At 39.6% G+C, this 15,969-nt stretch overlaps 1 protein-coding gene across 2 annotated transcripts in view; it reads left to right on the forward strand.

Moving 5' to 3' along the window:
* TMEM161B (transmembrane protein 161B) overlaps positions 1 to 15,969 on the forward strand; it is a 133,056-nt gene that overhangs the window by 102,366 nt on the left and 14,721 nt on the right. The gene's annotated exons all lie outside the window — the stretch shown is intronic.

Genomic DNA, 15,969 nt, shown 5'->3' on the forward strand with positions numbered 1-15,969 from the left:
TACCAAAGGAAGCACTCCTCAAAGGAAGCCTTATAATGTGTTGAGCTTTTAGCTCTAAAAAGTGGCTTTAGCAGTTAGTGTAATAATATTTTAATGTATATAATGCACAGTTTGGGAAAACTTGCTCCAGTAAGCTACTACGTGTATTTTTTACACCATGTGTAAGAAAGCGTGTTGCTTACTGTTTTTACTTAGAGAATTAAATAATCTTTTTCTGTCTTGTATAAGTATTTGCATGTCTGAAGCAGCATTTTACTAATGTTGATTTTAAAAAACAAATAGGTTGCTGTAATATCTTAAAACAGTTTTTGATGACAATTTTATTAAAATTCTATGGGATAGGAACATGATGCTTTTTGAATTCCCCAACCATTGTTCTGTGGAAACTTTATAATTTACCTTTGGTTTTAATTATGCACAATAAAGCACAAATTTACCAAAATGGAATTTGTTTTCTAGCTAAGTAGTGGTGGTGCTGCCAACATTATGTCCATAGATTATACCAGAGTAAACTGTACATAAACCATTTTGACAATCTACTTGCCTTTATAAAATATCAGTTCAAATGAGGGACTTAATATTTGAAGTGATATTGCTTTTTTAAGGTTTGCTTAATGTAATAGGAGTTCCTTAGTGTTTTTGCTCTGTAATCAGCATATATCTTGGCTTTGTAGTCATTTAAACTGTTTATGTTACTTGCACTGACTTGCTATTATAGCTTCCGTTATTTTAGTCAATACTGCCCAGATCAGAAGTAAGGCAACTTTTTAAGACCAAAGATCAATAATTTTTTTTTTTTTTGAAATATGACTTGGATACATTTTATATATCTGATTAAAATGAATGGTACATGAGATACTAGTTTTGTAGAACTTTGCATCTCCACAAGCTTAATTTTTTAATTGTTCCGAATACACCATTGCTTTAGTCTTTAATATGTTTAAAAAAAAACCCTTTTAAACCATATTTTAGAGCCTTAATGTTGTCATTTAAACAGCTAGTTGTATAAAATGTTCAGCCGAGATCTCCCAAGAATTCAATCTCTCTCTAATCCACATGCTTCATTCTGCAGTTGCACGAACTGGCTCTTCAAGATTTTTCTTTCTCTCTTCTGATTCTTATACTGTACTCATCACATCATCTAAATATCTGAAAGAGAACTGAGTTGAAATGCCCTAACTATCAAAAAAAAAAAAAAAGTGAGTTATCTCAGGATCTTCCACAAGAAGAAGGGAAAACAAAGAAGCATTACCTACACCTTGCTGGGCCTCAAGCAGTTTTCTGTTCATTTGAGATGCCAAAAATTCCGTCACTGTTACCTGACTTCTGCAACTTTCAGATTGCTTTTTTGATTACTCTTGTATTATACCTTTTTGTATGCATTGTAAATCTAGGGGTCACTGAAAATAAAAATGGGGGCGGCTGCATTCATTTTAATGTAGTAATTAAAAGTGTTCATTTTTATAATTTAAGTAAACATCTACATTTGTAGATTTTCTTGAAGACACTGACGAATTCCCAGGTTGAAGAATTTTGCTGTGCTTAGTTCTGGTAAGCCACAATGTCATTATATCAGGGCACTCCGTCAGAGTTTACATCTGGCTTGCTCAGGTGGTATATTGAAAAAATTGTCTTAATGGAATTAGATAATTCAGATGTGGTTAACAGACCATAGAAGTTCAGCCGATTCCCATCCACCTATTTTTCTTTTTAGGGGAGAGCGTTATATAGACTTCCTACCTAAAATTAAATTATTTGCCGAGTGTGTGTGTGTGTGTGTGTGGTGTGCCCATCTTGCACTAAGTTTACATGAGTTGTTTTGAAACAATCTTTTTTCTGGATTTTGCCTTTATTACCAAAGCTTTATTATCAAGCCCAAAACTTCCCTTCGGTTTGGCTACTTCTAGGATTCTCCCTTAGCCATCATCAAATCTAAGCTCTCTTATGCAGATGGCCAGTCCCACATTTCAGATATTCAGAATGTAGTTTACAAGCTGAACTTGCCTAATTAACATCTGTCTGTAGGAGTTGGTGACTACCTAACAAAACAGGTTCACAAAATGTGCATATTTTTTAATATGGCTCATGCAAAGCTCTGTATGTACAGGAATAGGGAGTGCAGGCTTGTCTGTAGACTGGATGCTGTAAGCTGGAAAGGAGCGACTCTGGAAAGCATAATGAGCAGGCAGCTCAGTGCAAGCTACCCATGTAATGTGGCAGAAAGGACAAACATAATTCTTGGTGGTATATGCGGGATTAGTGAGTTATGAATAAGGGATGCAGTATTAATGAGATCAATACTAGAATTCTCCACAGTTCTGGTGTCAACACAAAGATATTAGAAAATGGGATAGGGTGCAGAAGGGAACCAGAAAATGATCAAAGAACTAGAGAAAATACTTGATTTAGAACTCAATCTCTCTTGTTCCATGATTCTGAACCAAGGTGCTGGAAGACCCTGGGGGGGGATGGGTCTTGAAATCCTTTTAGGGATACCGCAGGACGCTATGTAGTGTTAGCACTGTTAGGTGTGCAAACTGTTCAGAAGATAAACCCAGAGATTTCAAATAGGAATCCGTAGTGTTAAAAGCATTCTGACTTGCTGGGGTCTTTGAGTTCTTTGTAACAGAATTGCTCCATTACTTTTCTGTAGTCAATTAAACAGGTGCCTTGAGTTTAGTGAGGGGTGCCTTGAATCTACAAGGGTGCCTGGAGTCTAAAAAGGTTAAAAATCACTGCTCTAGTTCCATCAGAAAAAAAGAACTAAGAATCAAGGTGGGGACTTGATTACAGTGTGTAAGTAGGGATAAAATGCTAGATATTGAGGTTCTTTAATCTGGCAAAGAAAGGAATAAGAAGATCCAGTGCCTGGAAGGTGAGCCCAAGAACATTAAAATGGGAATCAAGTAAGGTTGATTTAACCATTAGAATAAACTAAAAAGAGAAGTTATGTATTCTCAATTGTGGCTTCTGGACTGGATGCCTTGATAAAACTTTTTTTCTTTTGTATAACTAAGGCAAGCAGCAGCAGAGAAGGTACAGGTTAATAAAAGTTGTGTGTTGAAGTTTGATAGCCAGTTGCTAACATCTGGGACAGCTAAGAAGATTTATTCATTACTCCATGATATGCAAGTTCGGGGCAGGGGTTTGCAATGTGGCTCATTGACTGCACCTCACCACATACGCTGTTTGGCAAGTCCTTGATGTCCCATTTGTTTAATAAATAGGCATACCTTCTGTATCCTGTACAAATGTGGTTCAGTGTGGTCCAATATTTACATTGCAAATAGAAACACTGGAAGCTTCATGGTTGGGTCTGCAGCCAAGTTTTTGTTGGACACTCTTGCCAGCTCTTGGACTAGATTTTGTGCCAGCAGCTCTCAGCGTCCAGACTGTTCAATGAAAGTTGGAGTGTGAGTGACCAGAATGGTTTCTTTGACTTAAGCCTACATTTTGGTGGGTGGGCGATATCTTCATGCAGCAGGAATTCAGGGTAAAACTTATTAAACTTGATAAACCTTATTTAATCAGACTAGTACATGGTTAAAAAGGTGAAATTTAAATGGCCAATAAAATGTAGGAGTTAACAGTAAATGTTCTAATAGGTCCTCTGGATTTCATGAGGAAAAAAACCCACCTTGTTTCACTTCACCAAGGAATCTAGCCTCATTGTATGGATGCCTTAACTTTCTTCTCCTGAGCCCCTGGAACTCCCTTACCCCAAAATAAAAATGCTAATTGCTATCTGTTCTTCTGATAAGTGTGACACTTTGTATAATCATCCATTGCCTTTCCTGTTGATAAGGTAAATCCAGAGATTTCCAAGATCTTTATTTAAGTGCTCTTTGTTCATTTTTAAAATAGACAATTCAGTGTTGCCAACTCTGTGTGACTTTTATCATGTGGATTCTTTGTCTCTTCTCAACCTCTCCTCTCCGCGCCCCCCCCCCAACTGCTGGAGTCATGTGATTATCATTTTTTTTTAATCTAGGCTTTGTTGCTATGCAGAAGAGTTTTGAAAAATATGGCTAGAATGCATGATAGATGCTCAGGACCCAAAGGGCAAGAAAAACCCAACCCTATATTTATTATCTTGGTTTAAAAATAATGAGCTTGCACTTCTTACCTTCTTGATCCATGAATCTTGTATATTTGGGGTTGGTAATACTGTAGTTCTGTTGCTGTGCAGGATTCTCCACCTGTCAGGATTCCCCTGGGGGAGTCCTGGCTCAGGACCCCAGCCTTGTCTAGTCTCTCCAAGTAAATGCCTGAAGCCAGCCCAGGTGTGACTTTTAGAGCAGGATGGGTCTTGGCTCTGAGATCTGGCTGCTCAGTCCCTGACCCTCCCTAGTTGCTACCTTCCAGTTCAGCGCCTGAGAGCGGGACTTCCCCTTTTCAAGTAGAATGCACCAAAGTGCCAAGCTGTAAAGCAGGCGGCTCCTCTTCAACAAACCCATTTATTGAACAACTTCAAACTAGCATGCAAAGTCCTTGCCCCCTCCACAGCAGTTGCTCTGTTTGCAGCCTAGCCTGCACAGTCCCTGAACACCCCAAAGTTAGCTCAGCTGTTCTCTCTCCAGAACCCTTTCTTTGTATATTCTTGGAGGCTCATCTTCCATGGGTGTCACCTCCAAGCTACATTTACCAACCTGTGCCGTTGAAGTGTTAACAAAGCTATTAAATTCCTTGCTGGAAGGATCTTTCACAAAGGCAACACCTCTGGTTCCAGTCTCTTGCAACCACTTCCCCCCAGCCTCTGTACAACTCAGGGCAGGAAAACACCTTATAAACTAATTCAGAGAGCTAGTCATAAGGTGCCACCCTTCCCTGCTGGACTTTAGACAAACAAGTCCGTTACCTTGCTCTGTAAAAGTTAGGGAAATGGAGGCATGCAGCTTTACTACAACATTTCTATTTAAACTAGCCATATTACAACAAAACCATAGTCTATTGTGACATTCCACCAGCAAGAAGAGACATTTCAGAGCATATTCATTTCTCTCAAATTACTTATGGATTTTCTTCCCCAGCCCTTTTGTAAGTTGTATTCATTTTGGGTGTCTTTGAACAACTTAATATAGTAAAGATCCTAGAATGATTTTAGTCATATAGTTGCACTGAAATTACATCCTGCTTTCAGTAAGAATTATTTATAAACAATGGTAAAATGACACTTTGGAAGAAAATTGATCTGTACCTGTCTGTAGAATTGAGAAATGTTAAAAATGTACACTTCAATTTGTTTGAATGTTGGAGCTCCTCTTAAAAACCAATACAAATTTGTTGCTACTATTCTGTATTCATCCTCCATGAAGTTTAGCATGCTGCCACCCCAAAATAGATTTTTTACTTGCTAATTTGGAGCCATTTGTCAGGCCCATTTTAGGTTATCTTGCATACTATTAAAATGCAAAGGTTGCCAGATTAGTAGCCCTATACCTATTTGGAGTCTCATTGCCTTCAGCAGGTGCCCATGTTGGCAACTGCCTTCACCAGTCCTTTGGCAGTCTCTTTGAATGCCAAAGAGTGTTCATCTTTTCTGAGCTTGGCATAAAGTCATACTTTTTTGTAACTGCTGATGTCTATCCCTATGGTTTATAAAAGCCTAATGTGTAATTAAAGTCCATATTCCAATTCAAGAATAGGATTGAGTTCTGTTCCTACAAAGCTGAGTGTATTAGTCTACCACTACACTTCATTGGCTGAAAACAGTAGGAGACTCAGAGTCTCCACTACAAGAGAAGACAAGGACCCTACACTTTCTTAGGATGGGTTATTTAACATTTTTCCTGATTTCCTAATTTCAAGAAGTGGTGGAAAGTCTTGACAGGAAGGGAGATGTTAGAATTATGATAAAGATCAGTTTGTGTATTCTAGCAGATGTTTGCCCTTTGTGATGACTGTCAAGCTGCTTTGTGGAATTGTGGCTCCAAATTCAGAACATAAAACACTGGCTGTGAGTTTCCTAAATGTCTGGCATTAAGAGCATAACATGTTTATTTCCCAGTTGTTCCTCTTATTTTGTGCATGCCTTACAATCTGTTTCTATTATATTAGTAATCTGATGGCTTATGTAAGAAGGAAAACCCCAGGGTGGAGGCATAGAGACAAAGATGCCTTCCTTTCTGGTCCTTGCAAATGACAAATTTTGTACCACCAAAGAGCTGGTATCCAAAGAAGAGTTCTTCAGTCCATCCCCATAGGAATACCATACTTGCCAATTGGGTAATTGAAGTGCTTGATTAAATTTGCTTGGACACCTTTGATATAATGCAGTAGTTTCCAGTTCTTTTTTTTGTATTATTATTGTTATTTTGGGAGTGGGAAAAGACAGCCAGCGTAGGGTTGGCTAAAAGATATCACGTCTTTCACAGTTACCTCTCTTTATCCATTTTCTCTTTAATTCTACTTTTCCTTGCTCTTTTTTTCCCCCAAAAATCTAAATGCTGCTTCGTGTAAGTATCAGCTAATAGCCCAGCCATCTGCTTGGCAGGTATTCTTTTCTAACAATGCAGAAGCAGAGAAGCTTGCAGCAATAGTTTTGTAGATGTGCTGTACCTAAGAGCTGGCAGTGTTGGGGTGGGTTATAAAATCAAGTATGGAAGGTAGGTTAGTGGCTTTCAATGAGCTAACTGCTATTTGATTTAATGGTCCATAAAGGCCATTTACTGGAGGAGAGATGATCCAGACTTATGCAGCATTATCCATCCCCACTAGGTACTTCAGGGCAAGTGCTCTCTCTAAACTAGTCTTTTGATTTTTCTGGTAGGTTTGTAAATGCTGACCTTCATGGGATTTGTAAAAGTTTTGTCTCATTTTGGACCTGTTTGGAATCAGTGGCCTGAGCACTGATATTTACTGCTCCCCAGCTGTCAAGATTTTTTTTTACCAAGAAGAGTCGTATATACCAGTTACTTATATTAATTTCCCTAAAGTCACTTTGTAGATTAAAGCACGCAATTGCAAATGTAGAAATCAAGAACATGGAAGGTCATTTGGTCTGTCGCCTTGCTTTGAGGCAGGATCAAGTGTACCTAGACATTCCCAACAGATGTTTGTCTAAACTCTAATAAAGACTGCCAATGACAGAGTCCACAGCATCCCTAAGTACCTTATTCCAGTCTTTTATATCATTACATTACAATTTAGGAAATCAAGGTCTTGGAAGGTCATTTGATCTGTCCACCTGCTCTGAGCAGTATAAAAATCTCTCTTGGTTTAAACCATGCAATGGTTCATTCTGGGTTCAGTGCTGTTTAACATTTTTATTAATGACTGGAACACAGGGGTAGGGAGCACATTGATTGGATTTGCAAAAGACATGGAAGTGGGGTGTCCTGCAAACACTTTAGAGGATAGGATTAAAATGCAAAGAGTTCTTCATAAATGGAAGAACTGGGTTATAGATGACACAACCAATGTTAACAAAGACAAAGGCAGACAAGATTCTTTGGATAGATGTGATATCTTTTATTAAACCAACTAAGTAGTTGGAAGAAAGTTCTTTGCAAGCTTTCAGGCACAAGTACCCTTCTTCAGGCATAGGAAGACTGGTGGTGGTGTTTCTTGGAGATCTCAGAACAACAGCAAAGAAACAACAACAGCAGTCTCCCCATGCCTAAAGAAGGGTACTTGTGCCCAAAAGCTTGCAAAGAACTTTGTTCCAACTACTCAGTTAATCTAATAAAACATATCACATCTACCCAAAGAATGTTGCCTGCCTATGTCCTTAGATCAACACTGCTGCAGCCAAAAACCCTGTAACAAAGACAGGTAAGGTCGTATACCCGGGGGAGGAAAGCCAAGTGCTCAAATCCAGAATGGGGGATATCTGCTCAGCAGTAGTACGGCTAAGAAGGCCCTGGTGGTTATGGTGGATCACAAATTCAGCATGAATTAGCAATATAACGTTGCAAAAAAAAAAAATCCATTTCAGCTTGCATTAGCAGAAGTATTGTGTGCAAGATATGAAAGTGATGGTAACTGCAGTACTGGGCAGGCCTTAGCTAAAATACTGTCTCCAGTTTTAATCACCACATTTTAAGAAGGATGTAGAGAAGCGGGAGAAAGACCTACTTGTGAGCAAGGCAGATGATAACGGGTTTGGACAGCAAACTTTGAGCATCCCTGTAGAATCTAGGTAAATTATAAGAATCTGATAAGGGTGTTTAAGAAGAAAAGCAGGAAGGCCAAGGCACAAATTGAGATGCAGGTAATACGGGACATAAACGACCACAAAAAAACCCATTCTCTATTTATCGGTAGTAAGAGGAAAACTAATAAAAATATAGGTCTATTACCAAATGGTGAGGAAAACTTAATGAACAGATGATCCTGAAAAAGCTAGAGTGTTTGATACCTTTACTGTTAGTTTAATCTTCACAAAAAGATCAACTATCAGATGATAATAAGCACAGTTAGCAGCAAGGATAGGGGAGGAGAAACACAGCTTAGAACAGGGAAAGATCAGATTAGTAACTGCTTAGATAAGCTGTTTTTAATTCAATGGAGCCAAATGAAATCTGTCCTAGAGTATTTAAGGAATTGGCTGAGATAATTGCCATGAACAGTAAGACAGGTCAGAAGAAAGGAGAGGGAGAGCAAGAGAGGAAGGATTCTGAGAATTATAGATTAGCCAATCTAAACTCAATACCTGGAAAAGTACTGGAGAAATGAACCACCTTGGACAGCAGGGGCCTACCTTTTTGGAGAGCACATCACAAATTAGCCGCACATCCTCCCCAGGTTGCCACCCTAATCTCTTTCCCCTAACCCAGGGATGGGCAATAACTTGGGCCCATGGACCACATGAGGAGTTTTGCTGAGCTGTTGCTGGCCCATTTAGTAACCCCTGCTCCCATGCAGCAGCTTTCCAAAACTCTGTAAGCGGGATGGGGTTGTGGGTGGGTAGGGAGTGGTTTTTGGGAGCTGGACAGGTAGGAGCTGGACAGCCCAGGATTATGGGGTGGGGTCACAGGGTAGTGACAGCCTGGGGCTGGGGCTGAGCCAAAATTTGCAGCCCATACGGTCCTGCAACAGGTGCCAGTTCTATGGAGGGGCATGCTGGGAGCAGATCACAGCTCTGCCCCAGCCCTGGCCCCACACTCACCACCCCAAAATCCTGGACCTGGCCCCAGGCTGTTTACAAGGGTTTACAAGGCAGTGACAGCATGGGGCCAGGGCAGAGCTGTGATCTGCTCCCTGCACGTTCTGGTCCTGGCCCCAGCTCATACTGTCACCATCCTGCGATTCTCGGGTCTCCATGGAGACTGGCTAGGAGCCATGCAGACAGGAAGGGGCCATGGGTGGGGGGGAGCTGCATCTGGGCCAGGATCTTGGGGTGGTGACAGCACAGTGCTGGGGCAGAGATCCTACTCCCTGCATGCCACTGCCCGCGGAACCTGTGCCCATCACAAGGGCATGCGGGCAGCAGATCACAGCTCTACCCCGGGCCCCAACCCCACATAATCACTGCCCACCCATCTCACGCCCAGACACCACTCCCCACCTGCCCCCAGAGCCATCTCAGCTGCTCAGCCAAGCACCCTGCCCATGCAGGTTCTACCTGTGGTGGCAAGCGCAGGGCAGTGGAGCTGGATCCAGTGGCTACAGCAGCCAAAAAGCTGCTTCCACTGGGGCTGCTGGGAACTGAAATCCAGCCACCATGCTGCCCCAGCCCTTCTGCACCTGGGGGTGGCAGGACCAGCTGCATGTGCCACGGCCCAGTCTGCCACCCACACCTGGGCCAGACAGGACCTAGGAACCTGCCACAGACTGAAGAAAATCCCTCAGCAGGGCAAATCTGGCCCTAGGCTGTATGTTGCTCACCCCTCCCCTAACAAATTGGCTGCTCTGCTTTCTATTCCCTGTCCTGTGGTTTCTGCTCCATCTGCTGCTCTGCTTTCTGCTTCCGGCCCCATACTCCTGGACCAAGCCTCTGCTTTGTTTTTGGCGCTTTGCCCTATCTGCCACTGTGCTGCCTGTCCCCTCCCTGGTCTGCTAAGTGCCACACACAGGCTGTCCATGCCAGCGGTGGCACCTGTACTACAGTTTGGCCACCTCTGACCCAGAGGATGACAAGATATTAAGGAGTGGTCAATATATTGTCACTGATTAATCAGTTTCATCGAGCCAACCAATTTTGAATGCACCTATCTAAAATGTTCTTTTATCATCTCTTGCTTTATCCTGACTTGTTCCTGCCCTCTTCTTGATATAAATTGTGTCTAAGTACCTGGACGTACAACATTTTTTGTGAAGATAGAAAAAAGCATTGAATATTTCAGCCTTATCCATGTCATCCATTATTTGCTCACCCTCCTGTTAAGTAATGGACCTACTGCACTTTCCTTTTCTTTCTCTAGATGTAATTGTGTCTTGACCTTTCTGATTTTGTCCCTATGTAATTGTCCTATTCTTTTATACTCATCCTTAGCAATGTATCCTTGTCTCCACTTGTACAATTCCTTTTGAAATTTCAGGTCATTAAAGAGCTCTAGCTGGTCTCCAGCTACACTTCCCCATCTATTAAAAGAGTTTGCTATTGTACCTTTAATATGCAGACTCTTAGGAAATTACCAGTTCTGACCATTGTATGGTCCACAGCTGGAAGAGTTGAGTAGAATCATGAAAGGGTCATCAGGGACCTAAACCTTACCAACAGAAAAGGGACCTGATCTTTTATTTATTTGTGATCTATCAAATACTATCTTAGTTTTGATCTGTAATACTTGTCTTCTCTTAAATTTGCATATGACTTTGAGTAGAAGACTCAAGGTAAACTTTGTAGGGTCAAGCTTTGTTGGCTTCCAACTTCTTAGCTGGTTCTACAACTTAGTGTTTTATATAAAATCAAGTTCTCATTTCCCCTCCCCCCCCCATATATGGGATACAATTATAACATTTGTGATGTAGGAGGGATGATTCCTTTTGACCATGTTAAATGTGGCATAAAACAAACTACATCTGTTTACTTAACTACTCAACTCCTTTAAAATACTTGTATATTTTGAAATATTTGCAAATAACTGGATTCCATAAAATGAAGCTGAAAGCAGCTTGAAATAATGAAATGGAAACAGGGGTGTTGGTTGTAGCCATGTTGGTCTAAGGACATAGGCAAACAAGGTTCTTTGGGTAAATGTTATATCTGTTATTAGACCAACTAAATAGTTGGAAAAATTTTCTTTGCAAGCTTTTGGGTATGCAGTTCACCTGTATTCCTGCATACTGGCTTCTATCCTATCCAGGAGAGCACAGTACAACTGTGACTCTCCCTCTGCCTGAAAAATGGGAACGTGTTGTTTCAGCCCGTCATACTGAAGGATTTTCTTACCTGTAGCTTTTATCCCTTTAACATCTATCTTTGTTAAATTTTGGTAATATAACTATTAAGAAAAAGGTGTGTTCAGATGATCAGAGCATGTGTTGCTTCCATGGAATTCCCAGAAGATGGCTTTACTCAAGAATCCTGGTTTTCATCTGCAAATCTTCTGGGTGGCTGGTTTTTTTTTTAATTCAACAATGTAAAAAAGCATCTGTAAGTTCTTGTATGCAATAAGGATATTAAATCTGAGAGAATGACTAGGGTAAACTTTTCAAATACAGATTTTTCATATACTTATAAAAATAGAATTGTCAAAACATTGAGAGAAATTTTGTCTGCCACTGCTTATCTGTTTTAAAGCATGTTCATTTGTAGATGAAAGTACAACTGGTAAAGACTTAAACACTTATTTGCTGATGGCTTAATCATTCTATACTTCAATAAAAATGCCAAGTGGCAGCATCACTCTCAAAATACCAGCTTTGAGTGACAGCAGCAAGCACAAGTGTTCTGATTTGTGTTGGTAGCTACATATAGTAAATCCAAAGAATACTCGTTCAGTGAAGGGAGAAAACAACAAAGTAGAGAATGGATAGTAGGGAGCACCTTTCTGAATGGGGGTTGTTATTACATATTGCCCACAACCATAACCTTAACATCTGTTACTTCTACAAAGAACCCTGCAATATGGCAAAAGTTCACTTATCAGCGATGGCCTTAACAGTCACTAAAATGCCATATGTAAATATACAGTTTGTTTCACAAGTTTGCTGTTACTGACTACAGAACTTACTTGATAGTGTATGTTTTTTTTTTTGTTTGTGGTATATATAATAGGTGATACTCTTACTCAAAAAGGAAATTGGCATAGTTTTCTCACTTAAATGTGTATGTGAAATTTCCCTACCAACATTATGGATCCATCTTTGGCATGGAGCGTGTTCACCATTAGCTTCACAACGCGAAGAAAAAAGAAACTAACCTCAACATTGCATTCTTTGGAGTCTCAGACCAGCAGAGACTCCCTAGGCCTGAAGAAGGGTGACTGCACCCAAAAGCTTCCTAAGAACGTTTTTCCGACTACACAGTTGTTCCACTAAAAGATATCACACCTACTCAAAGAACCCTGGTCACCATTTAGTAGCACAGGGTAGTACAGCCCTTTTATAATAGGAAGTAAAGAACGTGAACAATTGAAGATGCCTAACAAATTAGGACAGAACACAGGTGCCAAAGTAGGAATTGGCCACTTAGCTAATCTGGCAAGTAACAAAAGATCTTTTATTGCTAGGTGATTAGTGTGTCAAACATATACCTCAGCCAGGACCTTTGCTTGTAGCAACACAAATTCCACCCTCGCCCATCTCCCTACCCCCATTACACAAACTAAAGAAGGAGTACTGTCTTGTGAATTCCCACCCTTCCCACCAGGGCTTCTTCTGGAAGGTCTTCCATGCAAATACTAAATGACTCTTGTTCTGAGCGAATGCCCCATCGTCTAGATGTAGCGTGCCTTAAATCACACATTTGCAACGCCAATTTTTTCCAAGAGGCAATCAACTAAGTCAGAGTTAAGGTTCTCCCCAAAGATGTTTTTCCCTGCTTTTGTTCCAGTAAAGGAGATTCCTGCAACTGAATCATTGAACAGGGAAAATGTTCAATTTGTGTTTTGGCAGTATTTTATGTGGTATCTATGTCATCATTCTTTTTTAATTCCATGTTCTGTCACTTTTATTTGGTTAAGTTTTTCACACAACAACAGGGAAAAAGATGTGTATCCAACTGGCAGTGGAACCCATGGATAGATGTGGTAGTTGAAGCTTTACATTTTATTTAAAAGAAACTGACTAGATTTCATCTTGGCAATGTATCTTTAAGACTATTAAAGATGAAGAGCATGCAGTAATTAACTGGAGTTGGCTAATTGCTGGCTGTTACCCTGGTTTAAGATTTCAGCTGGAAGAGACTGAGGGAGAAACGATACAGTAGAAGACAAACACTGAAAAATGGCTGTTGTGGTTGTATCTGAGAAATTATCATTATGCAAATGAGTTTTCCTCAGGAAGTTTTAAAATAATGAAATCACACTGATACATTTCTAGCAGGTCATTCAATTAAAATATATTTAAAATTAAGTTTCTCCTGCTGAACAAACAGAATTTCACTGACCCTAGGTAAGTAATGTAAATAGGTTTAGTTTAGTGGGTAAATATCATTATCTGACTGTATAGTTAGAAAACCATAAGGAGAGAGGTTTAGGCCCAAGCTTTCAAATCTGGTTATCAAATGGTAGGCCCTTGGGCCTTAAATAAAACTGGCCAGGTTTTTAATGGTACTAAATACTGGCAGTTTACATAGTTCCAAATGAATGACACACATGGACAACTAAACCCTATGCAAACAGATAGAAGGCAGGATCCAATAAAGGACTTACGGCATTACAATGGTTAGATTTAGGTGCCTAGGCCATGATGTGGAATCCAGAACTGTATATAGAGTATAGACAGACATAGTAATTGTATCAGTATGAAAGGTTACTTATACAAGTTATGGTACTTAATTAGAAAGGGAAAGAAATGACTATTCCATACCTCACTAAATACTCCTTGGCCATTTTCTCCCTTGTGTGCATTTTGTTACATGCGTTTGAGAATGACTTCAAGTTCCGAATCTTGAGGAGATCATTCATGCAAGTGTATACTACGTCCTCACCTCCAGCTCCTCCCCCCAACACTTCACTTCACTTCCCTTTTACAATCCTACTAAACTGTCCAGAGATGCCCACAGAATACTCTTTGGGATTGTCATCTGTCCTGTTATGGGTTTTTTCTCCAGAATTCTTATTCTAGTCCTGCTTCCTTCTGTTTTGTTTTTTCCTCTCCTTTGTGCCTATTGTAATTTAGCCAAACCATTCTGGCTCTGACTCCAGCACTTAGGATTTTTCTTGTCACTGCTGCGCACATATAACCCTTGTAATGTAAACAAGCAGTCCAGCCATTTGAATCAAAAGGAAAGGATTTTGATTAATTTTAACAAAAGGGAGACATTTTAATTGAATAGTTTGCAATTTAGTGACAGGTTTATCATGTCTTTTGATGCAAAAAAATAGTTCCAAAATTAGTGTGAAATACTTAGCTTAAACTCAGTTGCAAAAACTGAGAGTAAGCACATTTAAAAATTGATTAGAGCTGCATGAAGCTGTTCCCCAGAGATTTGAACTCTTGTGCATATGCCCTCCAAGCTATGTTACTCATTGCTGTCTTGCCCATTTAGTTTGCAGCTGGCTCACCTTGTTCATTTATGCTGACCTAGTTTATCTGATTACTTTAGCTGGCTATGGTAGAGAGAGAGACAGAGAAGTTTCTTCCTGCAATTCTACCAAGGCAGCTTTCAGCTCAGATTTTTCTTGAACCATCTCTGTTATTTCAGATCTCTTAGGCAGAGACCAGCTCACATGCCAAAATCGACTACAGTTTTGTAAAATGTGTCAACAGGGGATTTTTGTTCTGTGATTCAGTGTATTCTATTGAGAAAAACTGTTCCTACTGTTAATGAACCTGAATTTGAATTTGGCCCCCAAAATTAATGTACAGGAGTTAGCCCAGTGTATAGTCTTGCTCCTGGCCTTTGAAAAGGAATATATTTTCACTGTGTGAGAGTTAAGTATATTTTGGGCTAACTGGGAACATCTACATGAGACACTAAAAGTGCAGTATACTAATTCTAATGCACATTGGCGTGGCACACAAAAGCTGTGCTATTGTGCTAATGCACAGTAGAATTAGTCTACTGTGCATTAGCATCACAAAAATGTCTGTACTGGTGCTACTGCACAGTAGCACTAGTTACTGCATATTCCCCTAGTACCTGTAATTACAGGTACTAAATGTTTAGTAACTACAGAGCATTAATGTGTGTAGACATGCCCACTGTGAATAAATCAACATTTGCTATTTATTTGGTGTCCTGAAAAATTACTATATCTGTGGATGTAAGTCATTTTAGACAAATTTGGATTTTAAAAATGCCAGATTGCACATATTTTTTAATAACTGCACATGAAGAGGATAGTAGATAGCTCCAAAGATTTGTGTGAAATTTGATTGTGAAAAATAGGGAAATTTTCTTTTTTTGCAAATGGAAAATCAATTGAAAAAAAGAATTTGCCAAGAAAAAAATTGCTCCCAAAATGAAGGATCTTTTGGGGAGGTGAGAGGGGAGGAGAGATTAAATATTTTGTTGAAATATCTTTTAAACTAAATATTTGTAGTTTTTGTTATTTAAACTGATGCATTTATTTTGAAATTGATTTATATTTTTAAGGGTGAAAGTACAATTTAAATAAATTGAAAATTAAACAAAACTAGTTTACTTTGGGTTGATTCAAGTCTAGGTTTTATTTGCCTATTTTTGGTTTCGTGGCTGAACTGGAGTACCTATTATTCATACAGTTCTAGCTAGGAACACCTGACCTAGACAATTCAATACTGCTCTCTACTGTGTGGTGTGGGTTATAGAATAAATGTTGAGCTTATTATTATATATTATGTGTCATCCAGTATAAAATAGATCACATTAAGTTTGTGTGTGTCCCTTTTCTATCCTTCTCACTACCATTACAAAACACTTACACTATTAAAGGG

The sequence above is a fragment of the Gavialis gangeticus genome, unplaced genomic scaffold (assembly GCF_001723915.1).
Source record: "Gavialis gangeticus isolate Ggan-Ray unplaced genomic scaffold, GavGan_comp1, whole genome shotgun sequence".
Classification (NCBI taxonomy): domain Eukaryota; kingdom Metazoa; phylum Chordata; order Crocodylia; family Gavialidae; genus Gavialis; species Gavialis gangeticus.